This window comes from Bombina bombina, chromosome 6, assembly GCF_027579735.1.
Source record: "Bombina bombina isolate aBomBom1 chromosome 6, aBomBom1.pri, whole genome shotgun sequence".
NCBI lineage: Eukaryota > Metazoa > Chordata > Amphibia > Anura > Bombinatoridae > Bombina > Bombina bombina.
In genome coordinates, this window is record NC_069504.1 from 474507070 (window position 1) to 474521747 (window position 14678).

The window sequence follows — 14678 nt, forward strand, 5'->3', positions numbered from 1 at the left end:
GATATGCACACACACACGATGATATGCACAGATACACTATAATATGCACACACACACTATGATATGCACACACACACACACACACACTATAATATGCACATATGCATTAAGATATGCATACACACACTATAATATGCACATAAACACTATAATATGCACATATAGGTTTACCATAATTTTTAGAGGTTAAACTGGGACCACCTGGCGCAGTGCCAGTGGGGGTGTGGTCAGGGGCATGGTCAAGGGGACATGGTGATTGCCGGCCGGAACTAATTTTCCAGTTAGAGATAAATACATCCAAACTTGTTAAACATGCCTTTGATATGTTCCAAGAAATAAACACAATGCATGTGCAAATGGGCAAACCTTTACAGATACAGAGGTCAAACAAACCAATTTCTTCAAGTCATGAAAATGAGAACACTGAGGCTAACTAAAATAATGTGACTTAATGGGCTGCAGCGCAAATACCCATACTGATAATTTCTCACTTTATGAGTAAAGTGGACGTTTATTTCGCACGTAGGTACGTTAGAGTGTAGAACTTCAAAACTTTTAACAACACTGCACAAGTTACTGAACTAGAGTGGTAACTCATCTGTATTTTATTTACTGCACCCACCCCTCTTACTAAATGTAGTAAAGCATTTACAGATGCACGGGTACAATTAAAGGAGCTATGCAATCACCACAATAGGGGGCAGTTTGATGTACCATAGGGAACATGGGTAGTTAAGCGTGGCAAAAGCAAACTACTCTGACAGCTGCATGATCAAGACCGGTGGGCAAGCTTAGACACCACAGTTACATTGCTAGTAACATTTGTAACCTCAGCAAGGTATCCTTACCAGCAAGTCTTGCAGCACAGCCGCATCAGAGGCAGACAAGAGACAGCATGGACACACACAGCCCGATGAAATTACATCAGTAATGTCACTGGCACAGACTGACGCAGATTGCGCACAGTTAGAATTTTACAAAAAAAAGGCTTTTGTGTTGCCAGTATTTTACTCATTCCGGCACTGGCTGGGTGGCAACCCTACAACTGGGACAGAATAAACAATTGGGTGGGACACTGGGACAGCGCCTCCAAACAGGGACAATCCCAGTCAAACTGGGACTTCTGGTAAGCCTACGTATTAAATCTCATTTTCCATTTACCTGCCCATACTTTTAATTTTTGCAGATCCCTTTGTAATGAAAGTTCATCCTTCTCTGACCTAATGACCTTACTTAACTTAGTATCAACTGCAAAAATAGAGATGTCGCTATTAAATCCTTGCTCCAAGTCATTTATAAAAATATTAAACAGAACAGGGCCCAGTACTGATCCCTGGCGGACTCCACTGATTACCTTTGTCCAATCTGAGTATGATCCATTCAATACTACTCATTGCTCCATATCTTTTATCCAGTTATTTATCCATGAGCTAACATTTTCAGCTATTCCCAGTCCCTTAATTTTGTGCATTAATCTCTGATGTGGCACTGTATCAAATGCCTTTGCAAAATCTAAGTATATCACATCAACTGATTCCCCTTTATCTATATTTTTACTTACGTCCTCATAGAATCCAATTAGATTAGTTTGACATGATCTATTTCTCATAAAACCATGCTGATTTGAACTCATAATCTTGTTTACACGAATGTGCTCATCAATATAATCCCTTATAATTCCTTCAAATATCTTCCCCACTATTGATCTCAGACTAACTTGTCTATAGCTTCCTGGATCATCCCTGCTTCCCTTTTTGAAGAGTGGCACCACATCAGCTCTACGCCAATCCTGGGGTACTATGCCTGAGGATAATGAGTCTTGAAAAATTAAGAGTAGAAGTTTGTCTATAACAGTGCTAAATTCCCTTAACACCCTTGGGTGTATTCCATCTGGCCCTGGAGTCTTATTTACCTTAATATTATCCAGTTGTTTGCCTGATATCCTCTATACATAACCCAATGGGCTGGCATGTTCTAGTTTGTTCCAAAGTATCATCCATTGGTTCCTTTCTTGTGTATACTGAAGAAAAAAACTGGTTTAGTACCTCAGCCTTCTCCCTGTCACTGTTAACCATGCTACCCTCCATGTATATTAATGTACCTATATTGTTCTTAGATTTTTTGCTATTTATGTACTTAAAAAACCTTTTAGGGTTAGACTTAGAATCCTTTGCAATTAATTTTTCATTATCAATGTTGGCTAATTTGATTGCATTTTTTGCATGCTTTTTATATTCCTTATAAATATGGTATGTTGAGTCTGTACTATTTTTTTTGAATAATTTAAATGCCCTACGTTTTTTCCTAATTTCTCTTAAAACATTTTTATTTAGCCACATTGGTTTGGATTTTTTATTTTTATTACCATATGGTTTTTGTTGATATGTTTATTTATTTAACAAAGTTTTAAATGTTATCCTTTTATCCTCTGTATTTTTATTAGATAATACTTTGTCCCAATTTATATTTTTTAATGATTTCCTTAAATCATTGAATTTTGCTTTCTTAAAATTAAAAGTCTTACGGCTAGATTACGAGTTGTGCGTTATGAACTGTGCGTTGCTAACTTGCAGTTTTTTCTCACCGCTCACTTACCTACAGCGCTGGTATTACAGGTTTTTATCAACCCGGCGTTAAAAGGCAAGAAGTTAGCGTAGAGCAAAATTGAGCTCCATACTGCACTCCAATACCAGCGCTGCTTAAGTCAGCGGTGAGCTGGTTGTACGTGCTCGTGCACGATTTCCCCATAGATTTCCCATAGACATAGCCGGCTGAGAAAAAGTCTAACACCTGCAAAAAAGCAGCGTAAAACTCAGTAACGCAGCCTCATTGATTCCTATGGGAAAACACATTTTATGTTTACACCTAACACCCTAACATGAACCCCGAGTCTAAACACCCCTAATCTTACACTTATTAACCCCTAATCTGCTGCCTCCGACATCGCCGACACCTACATTATACTTATTAATTCCTAATCTGCCGCTCCGGACATCGCCGCCACCTACATTATACTTATTAACCCCTAATCTTCTGCCCCCAACATCGCTGACACCTATATTATATTTAATAACCCCATAATCTCCCGCCCCCAATGCCACCACAACCTACCTACACTTATTAACCCCTAATCTGCCGCCCCTAACATCGCCGCTACTATATTAAATGTATTAACCCCTAAATCTAAGTCTAACCCTAACACCCCCTAACAAATATAATTTAAATAAATCTAAATAAAATTCCTATCATTACCTAAATTATTCCTATTTAAAACTAAATACTTACCTATAAAATAAACCCTAAGCTAGCTACAATATAACTAATAGTTACATTGTATCTATCTTAGGGTTTATTTTTATTTTACAGGCAAGTTTGTATTTATTTTAACTAGGTAGAATAGTTGCTAAATAGTTATTAACTATTTAATAACTACCTAGCTAAAATAAATACAAATTGACCTGTAAAATAAAACCTAGACTATGTTACAATAACACCTAACACTACACTACAATTAAATAAATTCCCTACATTAAATACAATTAAATAAATGAAATTAGCTAAATCACAAAACAAAAACATTAAATTACAGAAAATAAAAAACAAATTACAAGATCTTTAAACTAATTACACCTAATCTAATAGCCCTATCAATATAAAAAAGCCCACCCAAAATAAAAAAAACCCTAGCCTAAACTAAACTACCAATAGCCCTTAAAAGGGCCTTTTGCGGGGCATTGCCCCAAAGAAATCAGCTATTTTACCTGTAAAAAAAAAAAAAAACCCCAACAGTAAAACCCACCACCCACACAACCAACCCCCCAAATAAAAGCCTAACTAAAAAAGCCTAAGCTCACCATTGCCCTGAAAAGGGCATTTGGATGGGCATTGCCCTTAAAAGGGCATTTAGCTCTATTGCTGCCCAAAGCCCTAACCTAAAAATAAAACCCACCCAATACACCCTTAAAAAATTCTAACACTAATCCCCGAAGATTCACTTACCGGGAGAAGTCTTCATCCAAGCGGCAAGATGTCCTCAACAAAGCTGGCAGAAGTGGTCCTCCAGAAGGGCAGAAGTCTTCATCCAGACGGCATCTTCTATCTTCATAATCAGCTAATAGGATTGAACTTCAATCCAATTGGCTGATCCAATTAGCCAATAGGATTGAGCTTGCATTCTATTGGCTGTTCCAATCAGCCAATAGAATGCAAGCTCAATCCTATTGGCTGATTGGATCAGCCAATAGGATTGAAGTTCAATCCTATTGGCTGATTGCATCAGCCAATAGGATTTTTTCAACCTTAATTCTGATTGGCTGATACAATTCTATCAGCCAATCGGAATCTAAGGGACGCCATCTTGGATGACGTCATTTAAAGGTACCTTCATTCATCAAGAAGACATCGTTGGAAGAGGATGCTCCGCGCCGGATGTCTTGAAGATGGAGCCGCTCCGCGTCAGAAGGATGAAGATAGAAGATGTCGTCTGGATGAAGACTTCTGCCCGTCTGGAGGACCACTTTTGCCCGTCTGGAGGACCACTTCTGCCGGCTTCGTTGAGGACATCTTGCCGCTTGGATGAAGACTTCTCCCGGTAAGTGAATCTTCGGGGGTTAGTGTTAGGATTTTTTAAGGGTGTATTGGGTGGGTTTTATTTTTAGGTTAGGGCTTTGGGCAGCAATAGAGCTAAATGCCCTTTTAAGGGCAATGCCCATCCAAATGCCCTTTTCATGGCAAAGGGGAGCTTAAGTTTTTTTAGTTAGGCTTTTATTTGGGGGGTTGATTGTGTGGGTGGTGGGTTTTACTGTTAGGGGGTTGTTTGTACTTTTTTTTACAGGTAAAAGAGCTGATTTCTTTGGGGCAAGACCCTTTTAAGGGCTATTGGTAGTTTAGTTTAGGCTAGGTTTTTTTTTCATTTTGGGGGGCTTTTTTTATTTTGATAGGGCTATTAGGTGTAATTTTTTAAATATCTGATAGTTTGTTTTTTATTTTCTGTAATTTAGTGTTTTGTTTTTTGTAATTTAGCTAATTTTATTTAATGTATTAAATTGTATTTAATGTAGGTAATTTATTTAATTGTAGTGTAGTGTTAGGTGTTATTGTAACATAGGTTAGGTTTTATTTTACAGGTCAATTTGTATTTATTTTAGCTAGGTAGTTATTAAATAGTTAATAACTATTTAGTAACTATTCTACCTAGTTAAAATAAATACAAACTTGCCTGTAAAATAAAAATAAACCCTAAGCTAGCTACAATGTAACTATTAGTTATATTGTAGCTAGTTTAGGGTTTATTTTATAGGTAAGTATTTAGTTTTAAATAGGAATTATTTAGTTAATGATAGGATTTTTTCTTTATATTTATTTTAATTATATTTAAAGGGACAGTAAACCTCAAAAATAATGTTATATAATTATGCACATAGTGCAGAATTATATAACATTATATTAGCGCAAACTTTATAAAACATAATATTCCCTGTGAATCTTTTAAAACAACAGCTGTTTTTCAGACCCGCTCTCTGCGCTCTTCTGAGTGGGTCTGTTTTTTTCACACAGCGAATCGGGCCAGCTGGATAGTCACAGCCTGGCCCGACCGTGCCATTATACACAGTGTAGTTCACTCCTGCTGTCAGACAGAGCAGGAGCGAGCTGCACTTAGTGTTATGGCGTGGTCGGGCCGGGCTGTAACTATACAGCTGCCCCGATGCGATGTGTGAAAAAAACAGACCCGCTCAGAAGAGCGCAGAGAGCGGGTCTGAAAAACAGCCGTTGTTTTAAAAAATTCACAGGGAATATTATGTTTTATAAAGTTTGCGCTAATATAATGTTATATAATTCTGCACTATCTGCAGAATCATATAACATTATTTTTGAGGTTTACTGACACTTTAAGTTAGGGGGTGTTAGGGTTAGGGTTAGACTTAGATTTGGGGGCGGCAGATTAGGAGTTAATAAATGTAGGTAGGTGGCAGCGATGTTAGGGACGGCAGATTAGGGGTTAATAATATTTAACTAGTGTTTGCGAGGCGGAAGTGTGGCGGTTTAGGGGTTAATATGTTTATTCTAGTGGCGGCGATGTCCGGAGCGGCAGATTAGGGGTTAAAATTTTTATTATAGTGTTTGCTATGCGGGAGGGCCTCGGTTTAGGGGTTAATAGATATTTTAAGGATGTTAGTGTACTTTTTAGCACTTTAGTTATGAGTTTTATGATACAGTGTTATAGTGTAAAACTCATAACTACTGACTTTAAAATGCGTTAGGAATCTTGGTGGTAGAGGCTGTACCGCTCACCTTTTGGCCTCCCAGGCAAACTCGTAATACCGGCGCTATGGAAGTCCCATAGAAAAAAAGCCTTTACGAAATTTACGTAAGTTGATTTGCGGTAAGGCCAAAAAAGTGTGCAGTACACCTATACCTGCAAGACTCGTAATAGCAGCGGGCGTAAAAAAGCAGCGTTAGGGCCTGTTAACGCTGCTTTTTTACCTTAACGCACAACTCACAATCTAGCCGTTTGTTAAGCCTTTAAGACACTGCTTATGAAAAGAAATTTCAAATGTGACCATGTTATGATCACTGTTACCCAAATGTTCTTTGACTTCTATGTTTGATAATATATCTGTATTGTTTGATAGCACTAAATCCAAAATCACTTTACTCCTAGTTGGCTCCTCCTTTAATTGTGAAGTTATCCCTGAGAAAATTTAATAATCTACCCCCCTTAGCTGAATTACTAGTTTCATTGGCCCAGTTTATATCAGGGTAGTTAAAATCTCCCAAAATTACAGCACTGTTATTAGCAGCCTTACCTATTTGCATTAGTAGTTGAGTTTTCTTCAGTTCACTAATGTTAAGGGGCTTGTAGCATGTTCCTAGTAATATTTTTTTAGGATTTTTCACCCCACTCTTCATTTCAACCCATAGGGTCTCTACATTGTCACTTGTATCATAAATATCTTCCCTTATTGTAGGTTTAAGGTTAGGTTTAATTTACATGCAGATTCATCCACCCCTTTTATTATTCCTGTCCCTTCTAAATTAAGTATACCCCTCTAAGTTAACTGCCCAGTCATGTGAATCATCCCACCAAGTTTCAGTTATACTGATAACGTCATAGTCCTCTTCTGCAACTAAGAGCTCCAGCTCCCCCATTTTACCTGTCCTGATTCTTGCATGTGTTGTTATAAATTTAATTGTTATGTTCTTTCTGCTGTTACTTGGAGTGCTTTCCTCCATACTTTCTAATGTGACATTTCTTAAGTCATCCCTTCTTAGAGATATTATAGGAGTGACATATTCACAGACTAATCTCTTTGTCCTACTAATATATTTTGATCACACTATTAGTGGAGACTTAGGGCTCCATTTAAGAAACTGTGATTGTAGCTTTGGAGCACCTTCGGCAGCAGGCTGGCATTTCTCCGACTGCGGTGAATGATAGCAGCTTGCGCAATGACCGTCCGGGCATTGTTAAATGGAGCCCATAGCACTCTTTAGCATGTACTACTTCCTTCCTTCTTTGAGTTAGTAGAAATCATCCCAAAACTCTTCAAGGTTCCATATTCTTAACTTGATGGTACTAGAACATGTTTGGCTAGATTGACCCACCAAGAAGAAACACTGGTGAGGAATGACAAATTGCTTATCTGCAATCACAACTTTTATCAGAATGTTGTTTAGGCCACCTTGCTATAAGATGAATCAAAATCTTTAACAAAACTCACTAATTTAAAACCAGAATAAATTATACTTTACACAAATCAACCAATAACAAGCTTCAAAATAAAAATGAAGATATTTAATATCAAATCAAAACCATCTGAATGATTAAAAGGTTGAAAAACAAAACATATAAGTATTGTATAAATATCAAAACGTTCATTGCAACAATATAAATTGGATTGTGAACAATTGTACAGCAGTATTCTAATCCATAGGAAAACACTATCCAGTAGTTCAACACCTTTGACCTCTTAGAAACATTTTGGACAGACTAACTTGGTTAGTCACAGCTTTTTTTATTAATGTTTCAAAAATAAAGGGATAGCTAACACCCAAACTGTTATTTTTTTTAAAAAGATAATCCTTTTATTTACCATTCCCTCATTTTGCATAACCAACACTGTTATAGAAATATACGTTTTGCCTCTGTAATTACCTTGTATCTAAGCTTCTGCTGACTGCCTTCATATCTCAGTTCTTTTGACAGACTTGCATTTCAGGCAATTAGTGCTGACTCGTAAATATCTCCATGTGCGTGAGCACAATGTTATTTATATGAAACACATCAACTAACGCTCTCTAGCTGTAAACAACTGTCAAATGCATTCAGATAAGAGGCAGCCTTCAAGAGAGCAAAACAAATTTGATGATAAAAGTAAATTAGAAAGTTGTTTAAAATTACATGCCCTATCTGAAGTATGAAAGTTTAATTTGGACTTTACTATCCCTTTAATAGTTGATGATTTCTTGGTGCATTAAAAGTTAAAAACATAGCTCAAATCGCCTCTTTAATGTTGTACTCAAATGAAATATGATCAACAGAATCTTTATTTCTATTTATAACTGTAATTAAGTGTTTCGACATTATAAATGTTAATTATAAAATGACATGAAATTGGGAATTGCATATAACAGTAATTGATATTATTGATGAAAGAAACTACTTTCAGACACATTAAACCATGATCATCAATATTGAAGTACTTAGCTGGCATGTTATACTCTTGATTAGGCTGAATATGTTTTCTACTTTGTAAATCTCTGAAAGCCCAGATCAAATTCCCCTTTAAAACCTGTGATATGCCTGTAATAGTGTGTACTATTTTGAGAGGTTTTATAAACAGTGACTTCTCTAATAGATTGTGAGGGTTTAAAAAATAAATAAAAATAATCACCTGAACAGCCATATAATGTTCTTGCATGATAATTCTAAAAGATTGAAATGGAACCAACATGAGGGATTCGACCTTCAACTAATCTGTTAGTGCTGAGTGCTTTAAATGTACTGTAGACAGTGAGTGTGTTATAATTGTTTTCAGTCTGCTAATTCTGACTAATATGTTCATTACAGAAACTATTCAAACACTTCAGCCCTGATTACTGTTTTGTATTTCTGATAATTTATATGATAAAATATTGCCCCGGAATATACCGTTTTCTAGTTGGTACAATATCTGGAATCATCAAAAATGTGATTGAAGGGAGGTGGTTTTGGCACAGTATCTACTGAAAAATATTAAGGCTTTTGAAAAGTTCTTTGGAACTTGAACATTGCATTGATTACATAATTACACAAATGGTGAGCCAAAGCACGTAATAGTGGCTATGTGTATGACTGAACAAAGCATTATAAAATGATGTGGTATTTTTTACCAGTCTATACAGTTTTCACATCTACAGTAATTACGTTACTCTCAAAGTCCATGCAAGAAGATGCTTTGGAGTAAAATTGAAAACACACATATAAAATCCACAATATTCCTGTTATAAAAATGCATTTTCTGTCTTTTTTTTATATAAATACTATAACAAAAGTAAGACACAATGGCTTGGCTCTTCCAAAAACTTTTGCTATTTAAAAAAAAAAATTACATTCATTCTGTAGACTTTCTATATTAATCACTTTTTAGTTATCTTGTAATAAGTAAGAGTAAGAAACCTGTAGCTAAGCTAGATGAACTGCCATTAATTTAGATCTAGATCTAAAGACATCTGAAAATGAGTATTCTATTGTTTTTTTCTCTTCTACAAGCTCTGCCCTGCTCCTCCTAATTTGGTTATTGTTTTTTACAAAATAAGGCTGGGATAGTATAGCCAATCAGAGGCTTTATCACCTCAACCATAAAGCCCCATTTTATTGTATGTATACTCTGTACCAGATTGCTAGGGATATTCTAAAGCGGCTCTGCACATATACATGAGTGTTCAGCGAGATCTTATGCAGGCTACTGCTAGTCAGCCATATATCTTTAAATGGCCAGTTAATACCTTTTTAAACTAACATACTGTATGAGTTTGAAAATGTTTGGAATGCAATGACCAAACTCTACCCATTACTTGTCATATTTGGAGGAATCATTTTGGACTTGTTACTGAAGTAGGGAAGGCTAGCCATGGTCATTATGTAAAAAAAACTCTCCGTTGTTTTGCAGTTCTCATCTACTTATTTCTGCTGAATCCAGTTAGGGACAGATATGTAGCAAGATTATGCTTTTGAGGCATGTCAATGTCATATCCTCTATCAATTCTATCAACTGGAAAACTATTATTATTATTATTTTAAATTGCATGGCAAGGGAGACTAAATAAAAGTATACTGCAATTATGTTTCCTTTTTTTGCTAAAAATAATCAAACCATTTAACATTACTATCCTAAAGTATTTACAGTCCATTTAAGTTTTCATAAAGGGGAATTAGATGTTTATCACAGTATTGCCAGTTTCTTTATGATACATATTCTTACACATATTATGAGGCAGGATTTAATCACAGCATCACAACTCTTATCAAACTGCAAGTTTTATGAAGTCAGAAGTACTTCAATCTTATTCTGCATAAATATTGTTACAAAAGGTCAAACTTCACCTGTGTATGTCACCCCTGGAGGTGTGCTGATTAATGTGAGGCTGAAGGGTGTGTTTCATAGATTTGCATTTCTTGTAACACTGCTAGAGAAATGCCAAAGATCAGAGAATTGTCATTTGACATTTCATTGTGGGTGCAGTGTTCTCTAAGCACCGATAAAAGGAAACAACATATTCTTAGGAAACAATTAGGAGAGTGCAAAACAAAAGTACTTTATAGTAAATTTAGCTTTCACTTAAATAGAAAGCAAAGCTTCAGTTCTGCTGGTGTAAACAATGCCAAACATAAATATCTTTGATTACTGTAGTAATAAAAATTAGAAGCATTTTAAAGATTAAGTTATTTATTAACAAGATATTTTATAGGTATTGTAATAACATAAAGTAAGTAAAATGATATAGGTACAGATAACATCTCATTCCACTGCACGTCACACATTCTTGAGTAAAAATAATTTGTGACTTACTCTTGGTATTTGATGGCTACAAAAAACTTACCCTTTCTCACCACTTCTCTGTTGTTGGAGCACATCTATTACATTAACAAAAACACAATCTGTACTACTTATATATGCTGTACTTGTTAACATCACATTGCTGAAACTGATCATTGTGTAAGGTTTAATCTTTGCTAATTAAACATATTGTAATATAGATGACTTTACTATTGAGGGGCTCAGTATGCAGAAATGATCCTTTATTCTGTGCTAAGATTATTGTGTAATAACTTCCAGTAAATGTATGTAAGTCTTACAAGAAAGATGATATGTTGTGTGTATATCACTTATAGGAACAGTCTCATAGGGACAGTTTTAAAAACTAAAGCTTTAAAACCTCTCGATATACAGAACTTGAATACTATCAGATATCAGAAAACAATATGCTGACCAACAATGTCATTTTAAAAAGAATGATAAATTCCAAAGGTTATTGTCTATCTTATATTTCCCTACACTGTGTGATAACAATAGTTTATTGCACGACTCCTATCATCTAAAGGTGTAAAAGGTGAAAACAATAGGTTGCGCATATAAGCATCTGAGTTCTAAGTTAATGTATTTTAACCCTTTAAACATGGGTGACGATGCATGGCCGTCATCTACACACTTCTTTGAGGGAGCACCACGTGTCGTCATCCAGGGGGAGCTGCTTTGAGAGATAATTGCAGCCCCCCAGCGCACTAACAAAGTCTATGAGGTGGCCAAGTGGCCAAAGTGCACAGTAACTGCACAGGATTTAAGGGAGATGGATGGGAGTAAATGTTTAAACATCTCAATCTCAGATCCCTTAAGTCCTAGAGACTCTTTCAAACAGTTTGGGTCTTGGGTGTATCAAGCACAATTAAAATGTAAAATAAATAAATAAATCAAATGTTAAAACACAATATATCACGGTATAACAAGCCATCAAAAAGGCCTAGAGACCCCCATGCCCGCTTATTTTAAAACCCAAAAGCCCCTCTTTAACAAAAAGCCTCTATATTCGATTTACTAGCAGAGTCATCACCATAGTTTATAGTAATCACCTGGCGTGAATAAATGTGCATTTATTTGAGCAGACGCTCATGGGAGCCCCTATGTTCAAATAAAAGTGATATATGTGTGTGTGTATATATATATATATATATATACTGTAGTGTATATTATACCAAAAGGCCCTAATTTATATGAAAATATCCCATTATTTTCACTATAGAGTTTAGAACAAAAAAAAAAACATACACTTTTGTTTACAACCCTGTTTATTAAAATGTTAATACATTTTTTTTAATGAGGGGGGTCTCTGGGCACTTATAATAGGCTATATAAAGGACTAAAGACCCCTAGGGCCCCTTGTTTTAAAGACCACAATTTCCACAATCTTAAAGGGATAGTAAAGTAAAAAAAAAAAACTTTCATGTTTCAAATAGGGCATGCAATTTTAAACAACTTTCCAATTTACTTTTATCACCAATTTTGATTTGTTCTCTTGATATTCTTAGTTGAAAGCTAAACCTAGGAAGGCTCATATGATAATGTCTAACCCCTTGAAGGCCGCCTCTTATCACATGCTTTTTTATTTGCTTTTCGCAACAGGGGAGAGCTAGTTCATGTGAGCCATATTGATAACATTGTGCTCACGCCTGTGGCTTGTGGCAGACACTGCACTAATTGGCTAGAATGAAAGGCAATAGATAATAAATGAAATGTCATGAGATCAGGGGGCTGTCAGAAGATGCTTAGATAAAAGGTAATCACAGAGGTAAAAAGTACATTAATATAACTGTTAGCTATGCAAAACTGGGGAATGGTAAATAAAGGGATTATCTATCTTTTTAAACACCAAAAAGTCTGGTGTTGACTGTCCCTTTAAAAATAAAGCCCCTATGGGGGGCGTGTCCGAACCACGTACTGGATAGGACGTATCTACTGCAGGCTCTAGAAGAAACCTCTTCTATCCACCGATTTTAGAGGCCTTAACAGCTAAAATATACTTATATCTTAGTGATTTATGGTTGCCATTCGTACGGTGGCTATATTTCAATCTTCGATAGCTGTTTACATGATCCAAGAGCCACAGATCGGACGACTAAGACCTAAGGCGGTGGCCTATTAATAGGTAGCAACTCCCCCCCGGCTCCTCCGGGTTACCAGTGCTGGCAGCAGGTTTCTGCCTTACTGTTCTCTAAAACATCGCTAAGCAGAAAAAATAATTTCACAGACAACAACTTTGCAAGGGATCGGGTCCCTAAGTTACCGCACACAAGATTGCTTTCAAGATGGAGACCGCATGGGAGATGAGCCTGGAGCAGGAGCTAGATGAGCGTTTTGCTAAATTGGAGAATCTGCTCCTTAGAATCTATCATCGATCACTCCCATTAGACTGTACTCAGAGCACCCTACCACCGATAAACAACATACCCATGGAAGAACCAACACAGACCTCTATACCACATTCGAACAAAGATGGCGACAGGAGAGAGATAACGACAGAGATTGCTCCTCAGCCCGTAGAAAATCCCCCGATACAGCCACAGACAAGGGAACCTCCCGCAACAGCACAGGCCGTTAGGCTTACTCCAGGCAGCAAGGAGGCAGCCCTGAATAGCTCCGGCTTGCGACCCGCGCAAAAGGGCCCTGGCGCGGCTGCAAGAATAACATACACTCTTGGGCTGTCTGAAGTGAGCATACTTACCCCTCCAGATGCCGAGGGGTTGGCTTTGTCCGGTCCAGATACACAGATAGACTCTGTCATTGACGAGGTAATGTTGACGCCAAAGACTCCCCTTGTACAAGTATTGGCGACACGTGGTGATACCGGGACACATATACATACTAAGCCTAATCAGAAGTGTCTTGCAACGGGTAATTTACAACAGTTATTAGCCTGTGGGAATCCTACCTTTGATCCTAAGACCGGGGGGATTGAACATGAGTACTCATGTCCCTCTTTGCACTTAGAGGTAAAAGCCGTGTATGGGAAAGATTGCATTATTCTGGGGCCATGCAATCTGGGTAATCACAAAGGGATGCTGCTCAGGCTGCAATTTGACTCAGGGGGCTGACGAACAGTAAAAAGGCTCATATTAAAACTGTCAGTGTGTCTCCCTGTTCAATGGATCTATCGTTACTGTTCCCAAGAAACTTTTTGTTGGTTTAAAACGTTATGCTATGTCTCCATAAGTATATAATAAGCACTCCAAAATGTTATTTATTATATGTATATCTGGCAAAAGACGGTTACTACCATATCCTCGGTATCTCTGTAACACACTCTGTTAGCAAATACTCCATTCATAGCATATGCTTATTTCCTGGACACTAACATAATATTTGGGAGTGCAAGACTGACATTGGTGATACTTAATTATGCTTTGCACCTCATAAACAGTACTTTAATGCACGGCACTTGCTTGGGCAGTAGCTGCTTATACATTTAAAAAGTAATGCAATGCTACATATCGGTCTATACACAACCTTACGCATTATGTTGTCCGTGGTATCTAGGTATATTAACCCTAAGTTGTCATAACCACCCTCAGGGGAGTCATACCTCACATCCCCCAGATTGCACATTGTATGACACTGTTATTATAATAGCATTGCAGCAATTGA